Source organism: Tursiops truncatus, chromosome X (genome assembly GCF_011762595.2).
Source record: "Tursiops truncatus isolate mTurTru1 chromosome X, mTurTru1.mat.Y, whole genome shotgun sequence".
In the NCBI taxonomy this organism is placed as follows: domain Eukaryota; kingdom Metazoa; phylum Chordata; class Mammalia; order Artiodactyla; family Delphinidae; genus Tursiops; species Tursiops truncatus.
Window position 1 is genome coordinate 127,775,014 of NC_047055.1, and position 23,264 is coordinate 127,798,277.

At 48.6% G+C, this 23,264-nt stretch overlaps 1 long non-coding RNA gene across 2 annotated transcripts in view; it reads right to left on the reverse strand.

The window, feature by feature from the left end:
- The window catches only part of LOC109551456 (uncharacterized), a 60,278-nt gene extending 47,467 nt beyond the window's left edge, over positions 1-12,811 (reverse strand). Inside the window, exon 1 of one of the 2 annotated variants that reach the window (XR_002178244.3) lies at positions 12,587-12,811. This is a non-coding gene — a long non-coding RNA (uncharacterized lncRNA). The remainder of the gene's footprint in view (positions 1-12,586) is intronic. The other variant, XR_002178245.3, reaches the window with a different exon arrangement.
- Positions 12,812-23,264: the final 10,453 nt, after the last annotated feature.

Sequence of the window (23,264 nt, forward strand, 5' to 3'; positions counted from 1 at the left end):
CATTTATTTTTACATCAAAAACACTACAAATCTGTAAATAAATGCTAAATAATTCAAAACAGTATGTCTCTTTTTTAATTCTTAAAGATATGAGATATTGTCTTCCTTTTTGAGCTTTCTGGCTATATCTTGAACAAGTTCCCCAGCAAAAAAAAAAACCTTAAATTTCTTCTTTGAAATAAACCCACTCATGCCTGTTCCTAGAAATCCGAAGAAAGAGCTGCTCGCGTGTGAAGAACTTCCATCTGAAAGAGAATGCACACGAGGGCGGCTTCCCCTCTTTCTCTGGGACAGACTGTGGCTGTTTAGGGGGCTTCAACTGGGGTCCCCATGAATCCAGGAGGGGCGAGGCTTCTGTCTGTCCCGCCGGCTCAGTCCCGGGGCATCCCCGTGGGCCGCCACCCCTGCCTGGGTGTCTCAGGAAAAAGCAGCCATCAGGCAAGTTCGTGGAATGTTTCCCGGGAGGAAGGTGGAGTCCTGAGCTGGCAAAGCAGAGGATGGAACCCAGAGCCAGACAGGTATCGTCTCGGGAAAAGGGTCTTTGCTTATTCCTCATGCCTTTGCCTAAGCATCTGGTGAGAGGGTGGAGAACAGAGAACCAATGACAGGGAGGAGGGGGATCTGTCTGTGCCCCTGTCAGCTCTGTGACATTGAGATGACCTTGAATGAGGGAAGATGCACATCCCCGTGGTCCTCTGCACCTCCTGTTATTCTAGGCTCCAGAACATCAAGGCTGGAATAATAACCAAAAAGCATCCTCAGCGAGTAGATTTGCATTTTAACTGCAACGACGGAGGCCAACCTGAGAAATTATGGGAAAGCACGCGCCCGGCAACAAGGTGGCGTTGAGTGGAGGGAGCTGATACATGCACAGATGTCAACAGTTTACGTTTCCTTTTTCTCAAGAATGGAGACATTTGATTCATAAGCGAAGCCTCTTTCACTGCCTCCATCTCTGCCTCTCTGCAGGGAAGGGTTTGTGATATGGTGAACAGAACCGGAAACGGTAACTATTTTTGCTTTTGTTGCGTCTTTGCTCGTCTGGAATGTACACTCGGTAGAAATACCCAGGGAGTCTTTTGAGCACCTTTCATAGAATAAAAGAGTCCACCTGGAAATTTAGGGACCAACTGAAGAGATCTGGAGGACACTTAATTACACAGCAGGATAACCCTTCAAGGGGCTCACTATCTGTGGTCAGAAGAGCAAACCACGTGGGTCGTTGGTATAAAATAATGATGGTTGTCTCTCGGGGTATGTTCGTGCCACCTCCACATAAGTGTTCCTGTCCCCTTCAAAGGACGCATCAAACACATGCTCTTCGGGACCGGGGTTGGCCCAGACCTCACCCTTTTCCTGATGCCTTGGGGTGAAAGAAACGTTCTGTAAAACAAGAATCGCCTTCTTTTTTCATATTCTTTTCCATGATGGCTTATCGCAGGACATGGAATAGAGTTCCCTGTGCTCTGCAGTAGGACCTTGTTGTCCATCCATCCTGTATGTACAATAGTGTGCATCCTCTAATCCCAAACTCCCAGACCATCCCTCCCCCACCTCCCATCCCCCTTGGCAACCACAAGTCTGTTGTCTCCATCTGTGAGCCTGCTTCTGTTTCACAGATAAGTCCATTTATGTCATATTTTAGAATCCACATGTAAGGGACGTCACGTGGTATTTGTTTTTCTCTGTCTGCCTTACTTCACTCAGTGTGATCATCTCTAGTCGCAAAGAACCAGCTTCTGACTGAGGCAGTGCATGACTGCACGTTCATACACGGAAGACCCCATTCCGTCCACACACTAGAAGCAGCGGAAAGAACAGGCAAAGCGAGCTTGTTTGGGGGCTGGGATTCCTAGATTTCTTGCATGCTTCTTCAACAGCACGGGGGGGGGGGGGGAAGGGGGCTCCCCCACCCCAAAACGTTCCCCCAAAGCAGACCCTCCGACAAAGGGTAGGGGACAAGGAATTTACTTGAGAGGTGGTCCAAAGAAGCGTGTTTTTTTGGGGGGGGACGGGGGGCTTCTCTATTTATACATCACGTTACTCTCAATACCTCTGGCCACCACATCAACCAATTCTCAACCAAATTTCAAGACACCAGCTGGGTGTCCTACCATGCAATTCAGTCCAGATACTATCGTGGGGCGAGTGTCTGATGCCACAGGTTGAGGACTCGGCCCTACAAAACTGCCCCCACTTTAGACGCCCATCCAAAAGCCCCAGCACGTCCCCTGTGCTTCTCACCGACCAGGTATGCAACGGAGGTTCCCGTGATCTCATTTCTAGGTTCCGTAATCTGCTAGAGGGGCTCACAGAACTTAGAAAAACAGTGCACTTGTTGGAGTACAGGTTTGCTACGGAACGATGAAACTCGGGAACAGCCCCACGGAAGCTGTGTGTGGAAAACCGCTCACCGACCCAGAAGCTCGCTGACACCCACAGTTCAGGGATTTTTACGGAGGCTTCAAACTATTGACTGAAAAAAATGCACACCCTAAAGACTGAGAATTATGTTTTATTCGGTGACCTTACTGAGGACTTAAGCCCGAGAGGCAGCCTCTCATAGCGCTGAGGGATGGTTCCAGAGGTCAGGGAGGAGGCCGGTTATATAGGAGTTTTTGCTGGAGAAAAAAGAACTCGTCGTCGTTGAACATCAAAAGATTACTGCTAATTACAAAACAAAGACGTCTCAAGTGAATGAATTTAGTGCTTTTCTATGTATGGGAAGATGCAAGAGCCTAGGCTCACCCAAGTCGTTCCTTTGATGTGCACCGTAGCTACCTAGGGCCAGCATCCTGTTTTTCTCCAACCTGAGTGCCCCCAGGGTGCACCGCTGGGGGCGCTGCAGTGGCCGAGGGCTTGACGGCCTCAACATCCTTCGTTTACTGATACGCAGGTATGAATGGAAAATGTCACCTGCCATATCAACAAACAAAGGATGCTGCAGACATCAAGCCCTCCACCACTGCCTTGGCCCTGAAGGTGAGCCCTGCGGGGACTCAGGAGGGGAGCACACAGGATGCCCAGACTCTTGCCTCTTTCCATACAAAGAAAAGCGTTGAATTCATTACCGTGAGATGCCTGATTTCTTCAATCAGCAGTAATCTTTTGAGTTCAGACTACCCGGGTTTTTTGTTGCAAAACCTCTCATACACCCAGGTTCCGCCTGGACTTCTTTGGAGCCGTCCCCCCAAGCTATCCGAGAAGCTGGGCTTAAGTCCTCAGTTTTCTCCACCAAATGAAACATAATTCTCAACCTTTAGGTTCTGCTTTTTTTTTTTTTTTCAGTCGACACAGGTGACCTTTTTTGTCCACAGTACGTAGGCATGACGGATTAAATCACTGTCGGGGGGGGCATTAAACTCAAGCCCCAGCCCCTCCCTTCTCCCCAGATGACGGTCAGGGGGCTGGCCTGAAAGTTCCAACTGTCTAGTCAGGGTTGGTCTCCATGGCAACGAGCTCCACCCCGAGGCCATCCAGGAGCCACCGGTTAGCCTACAAAAGACCTTATGGCTTCGGAGATTCCGAGGGCTTTCGGAAGACAGGGGCAGAGACTGAATGCATACATTTCTTATTAGGTCACTGGAGTGGGGAGGGGCTTGCCCTTCTGGGGTGGCTTCTGGAGCACGCCCAGAATTTTCGCCCTGCAGGAGGACAAAGCAGGGTCCTTCAGTCTCACCCTCTTGCTCCTCCTGGGTGTTCACCCGATGCTATTATGTCCCAGACTCTTGCTTCACCACGCATGAGTTTAAACGGGTCAGAGGGACACAGGAACCCACAGCCCCAGTGGAAACGGTCTGCAGACGGCGTCTCAGGATACGGGCAGGGCAGTACATCCCTCCTGACAGAGTCCCAGCGCTCTGGAAGAAACCGCACTCTGACAAATGACAGCCAGGAAAAGAAGTCAGCAAAATGAAGGACAGCCATCATCGAAAAAGAGGTCAGATCTGTGGTGGCCAGAGGTGGAGGAATTGGATGATGGTTGAGATCTAGAAGGTGTTCAGCTGTAAGTCCTAGGGATGTAAGGTACAGCGTGATAAGTGTAATTAACACTGCTCTGTGTTATGGATGGAAGTTAAGAAAGTATATATCCTAAGGATTCTCATCACAAGGAAAAAAATTTCTAGCGCTTTCATGCTGGATCTATACGGGATGATGGATGGTCACGAAACTTATTGAGGTCATCATTTCATGACGCAGGCGCTCAAATCATGTCGAGCACCTTCAACTTACCCAGGGCTGTGTGCCAATTACAGCTCAACAAAACTGGAAGTAAAATAGCTGTTAATTAAATCTGTATTTAAAAAAGGCAATCCTATGCTTGCTAAGGTGATTCTTCCTTATGTATTCTTATGGGAAAATGACCAACTTCTAAGTTTCCATCCAATCATCAATGCAGAACGGCAAAAATGAAAGCTTCTGGCTGTTATTCTATTTTAGTACCTATCTTTGGCCAAACTACCATAATTACAAAGTGCAAAAAAAAATAGAGTGCCAGCGATGTCAGGACACCAGTGACGGCGTATTTGCTGGAGAAAGATAAAATCTCACGCTAAGAGCCACGATGAACTTTGGATAAAATAGACAAATGTGTGTTGAAGGCACTGAACTGGGACCGCCAAAAGCAGAAGCTGGTGGAGGAAGGGTCCTTGGGGAAAAGGAATCACAAGGGTGAGACTGATATCCATCCACACTGCTGTCTGAGGGCAGCCCCCCTGCCATGGTCCACAGCTTCTGGGGGTCGGAGGTCAGGAAGCAAGGGACGGCCTTGCTGAGCGGCTCAGCGTGGGTGGAAACTGAGGAAGTAAAAGAAAAGAAAGGAACTGTGGAACACCAACGTTTGCAGAACAAATTTCTGCTCACACCGTGGCCGACTCCCCCGTTCCACGTTGGAGGGGGGTGGGGACACAGCTCCAAAGACCCCAGGGCGTGCGGTAGCTGGGAGTCTGAGGTCAGCAGGCGCCATTTCTGCAGCTGCTCCCTGATGGGCAATAGAGTCTGCAGTTCTCATCCTGCCCGTCGGACAGGCTTGACGGACACCGGAGACCTTCCACGGAGCCCCCGGAATGACCACGTCTGAGGAGTAAGGACCACGACCCAGGTCGAGAGAATACGCCCTAGGACCAAGGGCAAAACGAAAATCAATCCACCCACAGAAACCCAAAAACAGGTGTCTTCAAGCTGAAGGTGATGCTGCACCCGCTTCTTGAAACAAAACTAAACACTCTTCAGAAGAACATGACATCATAAAAGCCCACGATATACTGTCCACAGTTTCACTTACATGCATAATCTCTGTGATCTACCTACCTACCTAACACCTATGTATCTACCGATCACTTTTCTCTCTGTCCATCCATCTACCTGTCCATCTACCTAACCATCTACCTACCTATATGTACATCAGTATCCATCTATATCTATGTATCTACCTACCTACCTACCTATCACCACTGCCCCCTGCCCCCCCCAAAGAGGCTTAGCTAAAAAGCTTAAAAAACAAAACAGTAACAATAACATGTCTGTTTCCCGGTGGAACCGCAGCACAGAGGCCCAGGCGCTCAAGAAGCAGATCCCTTACCAAGCACACAGCACTTCCATCATCTGGGTTCTTTACAAAGCTTTGAAATCAGATGCAAAGTGGCAGAGACACATGCATATGCAATTCCATGAAATCCACAACATCAGACTCTGGGTCCTGAGAGTGGAGACTGGAGAAGGTGACTGAAGTGGATACACCAGAAAGGGGGGAGGGGGAGGGGGAGGGGAAGGAAGGCAAGGGAAATACGATGACGAGGAATGCACTGAACAGGCAGAACATTTCATGAACTGGTCCCACCTGTGCCCCGTCCCCGAAAAAAGGCATTAGGAAGCAGCGCATAGAAAAAGATGTGCTTGTTTTAGTTTTGAAGAGGCTCCACCATTAATGCAGCCAAGAAAGAGAAAGCTGACCATACGATCCAGCAATCCCACTCCTGGGCACATACCCGAACAAAACTCTAATGCCAAAAGATGCGTGCACCCCAATGTTCATAGCAGCACTATTCACGACAGCCGAGACACGGACGCACCTGACATCTATCGACAGGGGAATGGATACAGAAGATGTGGTACATATATACAGTGGAATACTACTCAGCCATAAAAAAGAATGATGAAATAATGCCATCTGCAGCAACATGGATGGACCTAGGGATGATCATACGAAGTGAAGTAAGCCAGACAGAGAAAGACAGATACCATATGATATCACTTGTATGTGGAATCTAAACTACGACACAAATGAACTTATTTACAAAACAGAAACAGACTCACAGGCATAAAAAGCAAACTTATGGTTACCTAAGGGGAAGTGGGGGAGGGATAAACTAGGAATTTGGGATTAACAGTACACACTACTGTATATAAACTAGATAAACAACAAGGACCTACTGTATAACAGAATTATATTCAATATCTTGTAATAACCTATAATGGAAAACAATCTGAAAAAGAATATATAAATAATATACATATTATATATGTAACACATATATAAAATCACTTTGCTGTACACCTGAAACTAACACAACATTGTAAATCAACTACACTTCAATAAAAAAGTTAAAAAATTTTTTTAAATAATTAAATTAAATTTTAAAATAAAGAACAAAGGTCCTTAATTCACTTGGTCCCTCCCACCAGAAGTGAGAGGAACAGAGGGAGAGTTTTTCTATTTCCCTCTCCGGGAGGCTTCCGAAAACACCCCTTGGTCCACACCAAGAAAGGAGTGGAATACTCCATTAAACAGAAATGTGAAGTGAAGAGATCCGACGTAGACACATTTCCATCAGCACCTGCAACATCTGAAAATCTCACCTCTACCCCACACGTCATGATCTAAGGGAAAAGAATCTGGAAAAAATACATATATATGTATGTAAATATAACTGAATCATCTCGCTGTACACCTGAAAGCAACACAATATTGTAAATCAACTACACTTCAATTTAAAAAAATTTTAAAGAACAATGGCAAAGGGGGCAGATCAAGTCATGAGAAGATTTTGTTTCTGCGCGTTGCATCCGAGTGACTGACTGATGGTCCCCTTCCTGTCCAGGGCTCCACAGACCCCCGCGCTCTCTTCTTTCTCTGTGCTGGTATTATTACTAGTTGCCCTAAAGGGTAACATCGATACTTGAATTTATTTTGTGGCCCGATGTTCTGCTGGACACATAACTCACGAACGCCCCAGAAGGAGGGTATCTGCATCCTGTTTGTACAGGTAAACAGTGACAAAAGCTCGCTGCTAAGCAGGGTCAGGATTAGGGTGAGGAAAGCAAGGCACTGCCCTCAGGCGGAAAACTGAAGATGACGCCAAAAACAACAACAACAACAACCAGAAAGCAAGATAAATGATGTCTAGTGGAAGATTTTTAAAAATCGAAATGAATACAAACATCGCATAACATACCAGCATTTTGGATCAAGGCAGGAGCCCCTCACCCCCCGGACTCTGGTCCTGAGTGGGGGAACCAGGGTGTCCTAGCTTCTATATCTCAGGCAGCAGGGTGGAATCACCCATGGGTCTAAGGCTACAAACTGGTATTTGGGGACTACAAACGGGTAGTATCAGCTCTTTCCCAAGTCCTCAAAGCCCCCCAGCAGAGGTCAAGTGGCAGCCTGGTGAGAACATCACATCAATGGAATGAGGACCAATGAACCAGTGAACCAGGGATGGCAGGGCTGGGTCGACCAGATGGACCCTCTGGGAAACTCTTGCCACAGCCCAGGGGCACAGTGACCACAGGGCACGGGGACCACCCACAGCAGCCGTCTGCTGGCCACCACCCTCGGGACAGTGTCTGGAACCCAGGACAGAGAGGGACACATCGGATACTCCCCCACAGGGCAGTGCACCCTGGGGGCCCACCTTGGAAGCCCACTGTCCTCCACCCCATGTGGCTCCAGGGAGAGGGCTCCTGGAGCCCTGGCACCCACTACCTCGCCCTCCTTGGCGGCCCTACCAGCCTCCAAGGACCCTACGATGAAATGGTGTCCCAGTCAATCCATATTAAACAGAAAAAAGAACCCATCTCCTTGTGGTATATATACATATACATACACACACACACACACACACACACACACACACACACACACACGGAATACTACTCAGCCATAAAAAAGAATCAAATAATGCCATTTGCAGCAACATGGATGCACCTAGAGATGATCAGACTAAGTGAAATAAGTCAGAGAAAAACCAATACTGTATGATACCACTCATATGTGGAATCTAAGATACAAGTCAAATGAACTTAGCTACCAAAAAAAAAAAAAGACTCACAAATATAGAGAAGAGACACGTGGTTGCCAAGGGGGAGGGAGGGACGGATGCATTGGGAGTTTGGGGTTAGTAGATGCAAACTATTATATATAGGATGGATAAGCAACAAGGAGAAAGGCAAATATTATATGATATCACTTGTTTGTGAAATCTAAAATATGACACAAATGAACTTATTTACAAAACAGGAAGAGACTCACAGACATAGAACACAAACTTACGGTTACCAAAGGGGAAAGGTGGAGAGGGATAAATTAGGAGTTTGGGATCATGAGATACAAACTACTATATGTAAAGTAGATTAACAACAAGGACCTACTGTACAGCACAGGGAACAATACCCAATATTTTGTAATAACCCATAATGGAAAAAATCTAAAAAAGAATATATATATATATATATATATACACACACAGATATAAATATGTACATATGTATAACTGAATCACTTCGCTGTATACCTGAAATGAACAAAACGCTGTAAAACAACTATACTTCAATTTAAAAAAAATCCTCTCTAGTCAAAAATAAGTGAACACCCTCAGAACTAGACCTTCTTTCACTGAATTCCGCGGAGCAAGAGTTCTGATGTTCTGACCCAGAGATACTTCTTTCGGTGAACTGGTTATACAGCGACCAGCTTCTAGCTGCTAGTTGACCTCGACGATCATTGAAGAACAGTCCCCCATCTACCCACAAGGAGCCAAAAGCCAGAGAATAAAATAATCATCCAACGAGTCATGATCACAAAGAATCGCTATCACAACTCTCTGACGGTTCGCCGTGAATCCCCCAGAATCAATCCATCGCAGCGATGGACGAATAAATCGTTTCATTCCCGCTTTCAGATCACGGATACTTTTATACAGACATGCAGGTTGTAGGTTTCCACAACACGTTCACAGGTTTTAGTTCAATGCCTGGTGAGACGCACGTTTCATCAATGCACATTTGTACCAAAAAATGGAATCGTGCATTTAGCGGAGAAGAAATGGAATGAGTGTGTGGTTCATGTTTTACTTCAGGACCCCAAGGCGCTGCTCAGGCCCAGGTCTATTCACCAACAGAATAAAATTCCTCTTCGCGACAGGTGCGGTCTCCAGTTTATGACACTCTGCCGGCTAATCCTCGTGCACGAGAATAAAGTCCTTGGGGACGAGAGAGTGGCCACATCGCGATAAAAACCATGCAAAGCATGGGGCCCTGGCGGCTTTAGAGCCCCGTAAACCCTGCTGCCCCCAACCCGCCTCCCCGAGACTGAGCCCTGTGTCCCCAGCAACACGATGCCCAGTGCCGGTTTATGGGCGCGCGGTCCCATGGCATGTGTTTCTGGGCCAACTGGTCTCCTAGGAGGTGAGACCGTTTTGCTCTTGGCGTGCTACCGAGAATGGTAGCATGTTGAATCCCAGAGAATGTTGGATCTCAGCCACGTGTGTCCTCACTCCCTGAACTTCGATGACCCCGCACGGTAGGAAACAGGGCTGACAGAGCTGACGAAAGGCATAATCGCCCCCCACATCAAGCTTTATGGTCACAGAAAGACAACCGGCCCGGGGAACACAGCCACAGGGGGTGCGGGGGGATAAGAGCCTGCAGTGAGAGCCTCGGCAGGAGCTCACAGGGACACGCACGGACACAAGAGACACAGACACACGGATGCAGGAATAAATACAGACACACAGATACATAACCAAAGACACACAAATGCAGGACAAAAAAAGATGCACACAGACGCAGGAATAAATATAGATGCACACAGGCGTACACATACAGACGCAGGAATAAACGGGCACACACAGACATACAACTGCAGAGACACAGATGCGGCACAAAGATGCACATACATGTAAACTTATACAGACACAGCTACACACACACACGGACACACGTGCACATATGCAGACACACATAAACCTGGATACACACGTGCACACGCACACACAGCATCAGGGACCACATGGCTTTCACGACAAAGTAGGAGGACCTCATCCCTCGAAGAGGATTTGCTTAGAAGCCTGGACTCTCCCTGCCGTCTGGGGTGACACGCAGGTGACAAAGCCACTCAGCATCCCCACCCCCGACAGCCACTTCGTCACACGGGAAGAAAACGCAGCCCTGAGTTTCCTGGTGTTCCAGGAACCACGCCTGCACCCTGCACACAGTAGGTCCACCGCCGTGTCCGCTGGAAGCACAGCTTGCGAGCTAACTAGAAAATACGACACAGCTCCTCTGAGGCTGAGCAAACTCCAGGCAACGCCGAGGTAAGGAAGCAAAACACTGACCGGCCACGCATCCCAAGACGCCCTCACGGCTTCCCTACTATAGGAGAAACGGAGATCCTCCCCAGAGAGGCGTATGAAAAAGGATGTAAGATGCCAAATGAGGTGCGTGAAGAATAGCACCTGGTCCTGACTTTCTCCTGGACATCCAAGAATCTCCAGGACCTGAGTCCCAGGACACCCCCTACCCCCCACTTTTTCTCGATTCCTCCAATGCACAAGGCGTTGGCTTCACCAGGAACACGCCCAGAGCCTTCTACGAACAACGTGCCTCTTTTTTCCAGGGTCCAAGTGTCCCCAACCCTGAATTATCAGCCCTTTGCATGTCACGGCCACGGTGGTTAAGGGGACCCGCATCCCGGCGAGGGTGCACGGGCTGCTTCTCAAAGGCAGACCCTTCCAGTCAAGGGGAGCTTCCTCAATCCATCCCCGATGGATTTTACCCAAAACACGCCCAATCGCAGTGTTGGGTGCGAGGGGCTGGCCACTTGAGATGGGAGAGGGTCTCACCTGCACCGCAGAAAATGCGTAAATACTCTCTACTCCCTCACAGGGAGAACCAAGGCTTTAGGGACTTAAGTGTCCATGTGTTTTAACTCACTCCAAGCGTGGAAATCGTGGAAATTCACCCAAATAAAAGGTGTATCACATGTTGCTTGCTGGAGGGCGTTCTTGGTGGAATTGTGTCCCACGACCAAAGTGTTAATTTGACGTCCTAGCCTGGTACCTCAAAATGGGACCTTATTAGGAAACGGGGTCTTTGCAGATGAGATGAAGTGAAGGGTCAGAGATGAGGTCCTCCTGGAGGAGGGTGACCCTACATCCAATGACAGGGTCCTTCTAAGACACAGGAGAGACACAGACACAGAGAAGCCCCGAGAAGACAGAGGCAGAGACGGGAGGGACGCGGCCACAAGCCCAGGGATGCCTGGAGCCCCCAGAAGCTGGAAGAGGCAGGAAGGCCCCTCCCCTGGAGGCTCTGGAGGGAGCACAGTCCTGGGACACCCTGACCTCAGACGTCTGGTCTCCAGGATGGGGGAGGATGGAGGTCTGTGGTTTTAACCCACCTGATTTGTGGTCATTTATGACAACGACCCCAGAAAACCAATTTACGGTGCAACGAAAGCAAAGCACCCGGGTTACAGCGCTTACGTGAGAATCAACAAATGCAAAATTAAATTTCAGAGACACACCTGTCTTGACAAACAGGCGCATGGCTCACACCACGTATTTACAGATGCTGTGACGGTCTGCCTTGCAAAACTCAATGGGTCCGCTCTTAGGTGGTAGGGCAAAACGTTTAGCCCTAAAATATTTTAATCGCTTTTCTACGTCAAACATAAGTAATAAGAAAACATTTTGAAGGTCTTGAAGCAACAGAACACAGAGTATAAACCCCGAGACGTACGCCTCAAAGCATGTTCAGTACATCTGGGACCACCCTTCACCAGCTGCCCCTCGTCGGGCAGCAGAAGAGCTGAAAGACTTTGTCCTTTATTCTAACAACCTTGGAAAGCCACGGGGGTGGGCGATGCTGCAGGTACGCACATGATCTAATTGGTATTTTAGAGAATTCTCCGACTAGACAGAGAATGGCTTACAGGAAGGGCAAGAGAGGCCAGCCAGGAGGAGGTGTTTGCTCCAAAGGCGTAAATTTGAAAACTTCAAATCTTCAAAGAAAACTGTCTACTCACAGCACTTCCGACACCCAACGTGTGGCTCTTCCACACCGAGCAGGTCTCCAGTTCTCCTGGGACACCAGCTGGGTGCCGTCCACTTCAATTCAACTCTGATAGGAGCCCGGGGGCGCGCAGACCTCACGGGGTAGACTCGGTGCCCCAGGACGGCTCCCACGTCAACCCCAAGCGCAGGGACTGGGTCCCCAGGCCGCCCACACTTGTGTCCGACAAGGCTACACACGGAGGGTCCCCGTGACGCCCTCCTCAGAGAACGCAGGCAACACGTGGCTGACTCACCCATTTATCAGAAAGGGACGAACAGCCAGAGAGAGCGGTGGAGGGCGAGGCCCGGGGGGGCCCCGAGCGCCGGAGCTCCTGTCTCCGTGGAGCTTGGGGGGCGTCACTCTGCCAACGTGCGGACGAGTTCCCCAACCCGGAAGATCTCGGAACCCCTCCACGTAGAGAGTTTACGGGGCTGCCGCCAGGCACGACCGTCGGAAGCCGCGCGCACCTGGAGCCTCTCGAGCCCCGCCCCCTCTGCGCTCCGCGGCGCCTGGGGGCGGGGCTGGACGGGCCCACCCTCTCGTCACGTGGTTGGTTCCTCCGGGCAACCGGCCCGCACCTCGCAGGGCTACGCCTCAGCGCAGACTCGGCGCGGCGCGGCTCGTCCCGAGGGTCGCCGGATGCTCCTCTGGCCTGCGTCACTCAGGAAGCTCCTAGGTTTCGGGAGCTCTGCGCCAGGAGCCAGGAGGTCACCGTGCATTAGGATGCGCCCGAAATCCAATAATAAGCGTCCTTATACGTAGAATATTATATTGTATAGTATGGTTTATATATAATTTTGTATATGATTATAATTTTAATTATACATAAATTACAATATATGAGACACACATATACAATTATATAGAGATTGTACACATTATATACATTTATAAACTATATGATATATGTTATATATAAACAGATATAGTGTTACCTGTATGTTATAATCATATGGAATTATACTTATATCTATAATTATAGGTGATTAAAGATGACTATTATAATTTATAATAGGTATATGATTATATGGCTATAAATAATATGGTATATTATATTTATATTTTAATATATATTAATTAATATTCATGCTATGTATTTAATTTTGTTCCTTATATAATATAAAATGTATTAAATGTATATTATACATATAATGTATAATAATGTATATACATTATATTATATATTATAATTATATTAATAAGATATTAATATATATTATTTCCATGTATATAATTATGTTACAATATATAGTAAATTTATATGTAATTTATATATAAATTATAATTAACATAATATAAATTTATCATAATATATAATATGATTGCCATACAATATATACAGTATAATACGTATAATCATATACAGTACAATATATAAGGTAATAATATATATCATTGTATACAGTCTAATATATATTATAGAGTGCAGCCTCTAACAGTATATACAATGAATATTATATTTTATATACCTATATGTATATAATTTATATACAAATCATACATTACATTTATGTTTTCATGAATCTTATACAATTTGTAGTTAACACATCATGCACAGTGGAGACGCAAAAATGTTATTTGAGACCCCAATGCATAATTTTCTTTAACAGACTCTACGGAGTTTCAGCCAGACGGGAGATAGGATTCAAAAACTGGGGAAGAAAGGTGGCGTCTCCCCAGGCACCTTCTGGCCCCTCACGCGATGCCTGGGACGTGAACACGGTGGTGGTGAAGGCTGCACGCTGGGTGCCCGGTTGCAAGGAGTGTGGACTCCGGGAGCCGCAGCCCCTGGGCTCCGTGCAACAGCTCCTCTGACTAAGGACGGCCCCTCTCCTCCCCCAGGCAGCCCCTGACCTGTGACCCCAGACCCCTGCCCATTCCCTGACCCCCATCTCCCCTCCTTCCTCCTACCGACCCCATTCCTCCCAAGGCCCCACCTGCCCTTCCCTACTCATCCTAGAACCAGCTCTGCCCAGGACAGCAACCCCACCACTCACTGCACTCCTGCCGGATGGGCCCTGCGTCCTGACTCCCACCCCATCCACACACACCCCTGTCTTCTTTCCCAGGTCCCTTCCCCAGCTGTATCCGTGGGGCTCTCCAGAGAAGCAGAACCAATGGGATGTGTGGATGGAAAGAAGATAGGTAGATAACAGATGGATAGATGATAGATAGATTGATAGATAGATGACAGAGATGATAGATGGAGATGATAGATAGATGATAGATAGATACATATAGCTATAGATACATATAGATAGATAGCCATGATATATCCTCCCTCCACTTTTGTTCTATTCAGACCTTCAACTGATTAGATGAGGCCCACCCACCCTGGGGAAGGCCACCTGCTTCACTCAGTCCACTGATTCACATGCTCATCTCATCCAGAGACACCCTCCCAGACACGCCCAGAATCACATCTGACCAGCTGTCTGGGCCCCTGTGATCTATAAAGTTAAGCTGACACAGAATTAACCATCACAGCTGGGGAGCAGCATCAATACCTGTGTGGAAGGGGAGAAACAGGGTGGACCCCCCACGTCTTTCTGCAAAGCCAGCCAGGAGAGGGCTCGCGGCTCTGGGGCTCTTCTTGGGAGCATCAGCCTGCAAGGAGAGGTCAGGGCGCTCACGCCCTCCTGTCTCGACAGAATCTGCGAGCCCCCCATACAGACATCGCCCCCAAGCTGGCAGGAAGCTGAGGAAACCTCTGTCGTTCCTCTCTCCGTGTGGCCTGTTCCGAACGCCTGACGGTAATAAATTCCCACCAAAAGGAAAGAAGCCGTTTCATCTGGGCGCTTGGATGCGAACCCGTTTTCCTCGCGGGGGCTCACCCCGACTATATCAATGGGCAGAATTCAACAGAAATCATTCTCCTTTCCCTCGGAGAGATGCAGCCGAGGGAAACAAAGACCTTCAGGGTCAGCTCCTGGGGTCCCTTCCTATTTACTGCACTCCGCAGAAATCCTTAGAATCCTTAGAATTCCTATAAACAAGGGGTCGCATTTGCAGGTGAATTGGGACGACCTTGGCTGCCTGGTGTTCACACGGGAACGGAGGATGCTCTTCCCGCTCAGTAAAGCACATCTGATGCAAACAGTCCTCTTCCTTCCGCTTTGCTCGTCCTCGGATGTTTCTGAAATCCAACCCAGGTTTGTAGGCAAGATTGAGATGAAGATGGCAGTTACCCCTGGTGACCCCAAACCGGGTAATCCAGGAAGATGTCATCCTGAGATCCTTCAATTCATCCCATGTGCAGAGACCCTGTTTCCAAACACGGTCAGGGTCACAGGTTCTGGAGATAAGGATGTGAGCACATTTGGGGGGGCCCCCACGGAACCCAGGCCACACTAATATTGCCATGTTGTAACCACATAATCAATCCATGAGTGGGGGTTGTCCACAGCCACCCACACGGCCAGCACACAAGATGGACGACCCTTCCTGCAAGGACCCAGAATGGAAATGAATCTCAGAAACACAGCTGCCCCTGAACGGATACCTTCCTGGAAGTGACAAGCTCGTGACTGCATGAAACCGCCGTATAAGCAGGTACGGCGAGACACTCATTTTCTGCTTATTTTTATAAATTCCCGAACCTAGGTCGGAGGTCATAGATTTCCTTTTCCAAAGAATATGCCTCAGCATCTCCGTATATAAATAACCTGCTTATTCAGGGGTAAGCAGACTCCAAAGGTTACAAATTGTGGGCAAAAAACCTGAAAGAGCGCATGTGCAGTCACAAAAGAAACAGTCTGCTCTGGAAATAAGCACGTGGGAGAAGAAGAAGCACTCGCCTGCGCTGCGGCGGGGGTGGGGAAATCATGAACCAACACAGGTGGAAGCAGGGGATGTCCCCCACCCCATCATCACCTGCCTCACCTGGGGAAGGTTGTCTGGACCAACCAGTCTCCTCTGTAAACCAGGGATTGGATATGGGTTTGGACGCTGCATCAAGGTTCCCAAGACCCCCCAGGATTGACAGCTGTCTGGAAGGACTCAGGCTCGTTACAAGGTGGAACTCATGGTGGTGGTTTAGTCCCGTGAATGGATACAGAGCAAAATTAGCAAAGGGAAAGCTGTGTGGGGTGGATCCTGGGGGGAACCAGGTGCAAGCTTCCAGGGGCCTGTCCCTGTGGAGTCGCACAGGAGGCACTGAAGTCCTCAAGCAACGAGCTGTGACCACATGTGTGAAATGTGGTCGCCAGGGAATTTTAACTGAATACAGTAGCGCTCAAACCCCCCAGGGGACGCTTGGCAATGTCTGCGGACAGTTTTGGTTTTCACCACTGGGGAGGGGATGCTCCTGGCACGTGGCGGGTGGAGACCAGGGAAGCTGCTGCACAGCCCACAGGGCTCGGGACGCCCCGCATCAGAGCGTCACCCGGCCCCGATGTCAGTAGTGCTGAGGCTGAGAAACCGTGACCTAACATGAGAGACTATCTATCTATCATCTATCTATCTATCTATCTATCATCTCATGTATCTATCTATCATCTATCTATCTATCATCTCATGTATCTATCTATCATCTATCTATCATCTCATGTATCTATCATCTATCTATCTATCATCTCATGTATCTATCATCTATCTATCTATCTATCATCTCATGTATCTATCATCTATCTATCTATCATCTCATGTATCTATCATCTATCTATCTATCATCTCATGTATCTATCATCTATCTATCTATCATCTCATGTATCTATCATCTATCTATCTATCATCTCATGTATCTATCCATCCACCCATCCATCCTGTCTTATCTACCCATATATCCTCTCTCTATATATAATCTATGTACCCATCCATCCATGTCTATGTATCTATATATCATCCATCCATCCATAACCTCTCTCCGCACCCATTTATCCATCTATCCATCTATTCATCCATCCATCCATCCATACCTATCTATCTACCTACCTACCTACCTATCTCAGTGGTTCATAACTGGGGATGACTTGGCCACCCAGAAGGACACTTGACAATGTCTGGGGACATTTTTGGTTGTTACAACTTTGGGGAGGATCCTACTGGCTGCTGGCGGGTGGAGACCAGGGAAGCTGCTGCACAGCCCACAGGGCACAGGACGCCCCACAGCAGAGGGTCATCCAGCCCCAGATGTCAGCAGTGCTGAGGCTGAGACACCCTGTCCAGCATGAGAGACTATCTATCTATCCATCCATCCATCCATCCATTTATCTGTCTATGGCTGTGGTTCTAAAGCAGGGATGACTTTGCCCCCAGGGGACATAGGACAATGTCTGCGGACGTTTCTGGTGTCACACTGGGGGGAGGGGGTGCTCCTGGCACCTGATGGGTGGAGACCAGGGAAGCTGCTGCACAGCCCACAGGGCCCGGGATGCCCCGCCTCAGAGAGTCACCCAGCCCCACATGTCAGCCGTTAAAACTGCTCTAAGGAAGTCCTACCACCATGAATTTTCAAAACATTCTTTTCTCTCAGTCTTTCCCAGACTTGGTACCAACGACATCTGGCACCTGAAAGGCCGCACATGCCCGGCTTGTCAGGAAAAGACTTTTTAACGGGAAAACGCAGAGGTGGGTGGGAATGTGAAATTGGAAGAGGATGGCTGACTTCAGGAGGAAGACGGTTTACAACCCGGACACGGAAACGCCAGGAGAAGAGCGAGGAACAGAACGGAAAGCTCAGGGGAGCAGCCATGCCGGGAAGCGGGCGGCGTGGATTCGTGTATTAATTCAAAGCAGGAAGCGAGGATGCAGGGCGCCTCCCGGTGCAGCTGAGATGTTGGTCTGTGACGTGTCACGGGGAAGCCGGGGCTCACCTGGTCCAGCCTCACCGGCTCAGGAAGCCTCGTTAAAGTTGCTGAAAACGAACACGGGGGGCGTGAGCCACAGGCAACAGAAGCCACAGCTGAGGAGGCAGGAAACACAGGCTGTGGGGAACCCAGGGCTGTCCACTGAGCCCGGGAGGGGATCAAAACCAGCCTGCGCAGTTAGACATATACGACCTTCTCCTCCCCTTTCATCTGGCCCTTCGTGGTCAGCAAACGTCACGGCCTTTGAAAAGCGCAGGACCTGCCCTCCGTGGACCCCGTGTGGCCGTCCCCCAGGGAATGACACACAAAGGGCCAAGCAAGAAGATGCCCTGAGCATCGCTCCTGAATTCCCTCCTCCACCCTGCGCGCCCCCAGCCCCAGCCCCAGGCAGCCACTGACCTGCTTCCCGTCACTCTGGCATTGATCGAACCGCTTAGAACTTTCTAAGCAGGGGATTTCCAGACGTTTACATTTTCCTAGAAATGGAAGGACACCGTGTGTTCTTTGGGGTTCTAGCTGCTTTTACTCTGCATCGTTATTTGGAGGTTCCTTCACCTTTCTCCTTCTCCTTCTTACACTTTCGTGCCAGGCTTCTTTTTTTTTTTTTGCTTTTGCTTTCTTTTTTCTTGAACGGCCCATTTCAATGAATCAAAGAGGTAGATCCCTAGAATACATCCCCTCCATCAATGCCACACAGCTAATCCCACACGTTTTTAACCGTAAAAAATAAAATCCTGTCCTAAAAAAGAGATTGGAAGCTACGTGTATGCTTTTATAAAGGAATGCCTTTCTAAACACGACGGACAGAGGTGGACACGGTGAACAGAGACTGGATGATTTGTTTTCCTACCAAATTAAAAAGGGCAAATCAAAAAAACTTAAGCGGGAGGGATAAATTGGGAGATTAGGAGTGACATAGACACAGGACTATATATAACACAGAGAACTAATAAGAACCTACTGTATAGCATGGAGAACTCTACTCGGTGCTCTGTAATGACCTATACGGGAAAAGAACCTAAAAAAAGAGTGAATACATGTATATGTATAACTGATTAACTTTGCTGTACACCTGAAACTAACACAACACTGTAAATCAACTCTACTCCAATAAAAATTTTTTTTAAATAAGTTAGGGACTTCCCTGGTGGCACAGTGGTTAAGAATCCGCCTGCCAATGCAGGGGACATGGGTTCGAGCCCTGGCCTGGGAAGACCCCACATGCCGTGGAGCAACTAAGCCTGTGTGCCACAGCTACTGAGCCTGCGCTCTAGAGCCCGGGAGCCACAACTACTGAGCCCACATGCCACAACTACTGAAGCCCGGGCGCCTAGAGCCCGTGCTCTGCAACAAGAGAAGCCACCGCAATGAGAAGCCCGCGCGCCACAAGGAAGAGTAGCCCCCGCTCGCCGCAACTAGAGAAAGCCTGCACGCAGCAACGAAGACCCAGCACAGCCATTAATTGATTAATTAATTTTTAAAAGGTTAAAAAAACTTAAGTGGCAAATTACAAACTGATTGGAAACGGGCAAAGCAGGCAAACGGGCTTTTTGCACAAAGTCATCACGCTTTGCACGCAGGCCAGGACTCATATTTTTCCAGCTGAAACCCCCCCCCTTTCAAGTATTTATCAATAGGAAAAGTGCCTCAGAAACACACAGTAATTAGCCCTGCGAGGAGGGTAACTGACACTTTTCCGATCCTTCCTTCCTTTCTCTACATCCTGCTGTTTTCCACAGGGACTTTCTTCAATTTTGCTGTTTGAAGCCACTTGTGTTATTTCCGGGAGAGCCTCGTTTCTTGTCAACGGAGACTCTGTTCTCAGGCGGCCCTGGGGACCTGGCTGTCATGTCCAGCCACTCTCCTCCGGGCACAATTTGGACGGTTTCCGGAGTATCAAGAGCTCTGTGTGTAGCATCAGCTCGGGAGGTGGGCAGCCGGGATTGGAGTGGGATGTCTCTGCACGTGAAAACGCATCTGGGGAAAGGTGACTGCTAGCAGTGGCCGGCGGTCCAAGGCTGTGGTTTCCGCTTTCTTTTTTAATTAATTAATCTATTTATTTATTTATTTTTGGCTGCGTTGGGTCTTCACTGCTGCGCGCTGGCTTCCTCTAGTTGCGGCGAGCGGGGATTCTCTTGTTGCGGAGCACAGGCTCTAGGTGCGTGGGCTTCAGTAGTTGTGGCTCGCGGGCTCTAGAGCGCAGGCTCAGTAGTTGTGGCACACGGGCTTAGTTGCTCTGCGGCATGTGGGATCTTCCCGGACCAGGGCTCGAATCCATGTCCCCTGCACTGGCAGGTGGATTCTTAACCACTGCGCCACCAGGGAAGTCCCTGTGGTTTCCTCTTGGTGCAGCCTGGTCTCCGGTACAAGGCTGCAAGCAGCCCGGGGCCTAAATGATGCAGATAAAGAGGAGGGGGCGGGGCATGGGGGTCGGGCGGGCAGCCCTACTCAGCTGGCATGGGGAGAGGACCCCCTCTCGGGAAGCAGCACTTAGCCCAAAAGCCAGCGTCGGCACCAACAAGCCACACGGGGGTGTGAAAGCATGTCACAAAAAAGGCATCGGGAGTGTGTTCTGGGCGGAAGGGATCCAACTCCTATTATTTTTACAGATCCTCCCGGTTTCCCAAAGTCCTTAGGATAAGCAGGGTCACGTTTATCGTCATACAAATGACCTGTCCCCTTTTCCTTCAAAAAGCATAAAAAGCGATAAAAGCCGAAAGGGAGTTGATTCTTTTCACGGGACAAATTAAGCGGAAGCGGCCAACGCATCCGACGGAAGCCAAAGCAGAGCCGAGGAACTGGGGATTCATCTGAGGAAACAGATACCTGGGGTCGATAATCCTGTAAAAAGCTAAGTCTCCTAGTTACGGCAGAAACGCAAATGAGTCCACGTGTCATAAAGAGTAAGCTGCACTCTTCGGTGGAACGGTCCCTCCGACTGGACCGGCACAGTCTTTCTGGGTGGAAGTCTGTCCACATACACGAGTCTTGGGTCCTCAGATCTGAGTCGGAAATCAGTATTTTACAGTTATTTCTCGACCCCATATGGATCAAACCAGGGTCACTGTCGGTGGCTTTCTGGGACCAGCACACGCTGTGGGATTTATCGTCTGCCTGTGGGATGAAAAGTCTAATCCCTGAGTCATCCCCAGGGACCACACCTGAGGGTCCCACATCCCCTCCTGGGGCCCAGTCTGGGGTCTGGCTTGGAACCCGTTTGCTGAATGAATCGATCCGTCCATTAATGATTCAATGAGTGAGGACATCCATAGGTTATCTACAGTGAAAAAAGTCAGAAATGACCTAAATGTCCTTCCAAAACAGAAGCCATTCAATGTATTCACACAGCCATCAAAAACCACATGGTTAAGGAAACTTTCAGAATGTGGAGGAAAGACCCGAATGAAATAGTAGACAGACATGATCAGTCTATTTTTGAATGTTTGGTGCCTAGCAAAGAAATACACCAATCATAACTAGCGGTTATATCACCAGGACGTGCAACTTTTAAGCATACTATCTTTTTCCTAACTCTTATTGAAAATCCTCAAGTTTTGTGTTAAATTATAAAGAAAAAAACCATGCACGTTCAAAGCGGTTTTGCAGTTTCTTGCATTAAGTAACTGAAATATATCTGATGCCTACGTTATACAGGAACTGGCCTTGACACCTCCGCATGTCCTGTCCCCGGGGGGCCACAGGTGGGCCAGTCAGCAGGCAGCCTGGGGGGGCGTGCCCTGCACCCCGCTCCCCCATGTCTGGCTCCATTGCTATGTCAGCTGTCCCATCTGAGGCTCTGTTTCCTGTTCTCCCCACTTACAAATTCTCTTCCCCCCTCATCCGTAACTTCAGCCACGCCAGACGACTTCCCGGCCGGAAATGTTTCTTCCTGTCTACACCAAGGCCACGTGCTCTCGAGGCCCTCCCTCCTCACGCATTCCACCTAGAAGCAGCGGGGGACTCAGCTTCCCCCCACGTAATGAGCCAGGAGGACCTGATTTTCTGAGACTGGGGGGGCGTTGAGGGTGGACCTTGTGTCCACACCTCATTTATCGTCTCTCCAGGGGAGCAGTGATGTTTATGTCCTTCCTGGAAAACCACGCTTTCAACAAAACATTTCTACTAGTGCCTTCCCATCCAAAGGGCCAAAATATTCCCCAGGGTTATATAGTACCTTTTCACAAGCTGTCCCTCTGATGCTGGACCAACTCCATGGAAACCGGAAGTTGAATCCCTCTGTCCACAGCCTTTTATCTCCTTTCCATACACACTTGACATTAGGTTTGGGGGCCGTAGACTTTAAATAAAAGCTGGAGTTGTCTGTCTTAGTCGCAGGACCCCGGTATCCCCACGACAGAATTTTCATTCCCCCTTCCACCTAAGCTCAAATGGGGACACAGAGCCCAGGCTGGCTTGATTTGGAAAAACAAAGGACTGTGACATGTCCCTTAAAACAGTCCACACATCATCCCTCTTCCACGTAGCAACCGGGTGACTTCTAGTCATCCAATGACCATCAGACCCCAGCCCCAGCACCAGCACTCCCGGGCTCAAAGCTCCGTGCTGATGCCCACTTCCAGAAAGTCAGTGATGGTCCGTGCCTCCGTTTCCCCATCCATAAAGTGAGTATAAGAATGCCTGCCTTGGGGGAAGGTTGATAATGAAAATAATGAACGAAATACGGAAAGCATGCAGGATGGCGCCCCGCACAGACTGCGTGCCATATGGCTGTTAGCACTTTAAAAAATATTATGATCATTATTAATCATTATTACAATAATTCTATAAACACAAGGGAGAAAATGGCTTCCTGAGATTACATATCTCAATGTGTGTTTAGCCAGACAAAGAGAACAGACTTGTGGACAGAGAGAAGAGACTGGTGGTTGCCAAGGCAGGTGTGGTGGGGAGGGAAGCATTGGGGGTTTGGGGTTAGCAGATGCAAACAATTATATATAGGCTGGATCAGCAACGAGGTCCTACTGTAGAGCCCATGGAACTCTACTCAATACCCTGTGATAAACCATGGAAAAGAATATAAAGAAGTATATCAGGTGTTTTGAACCCTGTGTTATTAAAAGCCAAAACAAATCAAGAAAGCAAGAAGAGAGAAATAAACAGAAC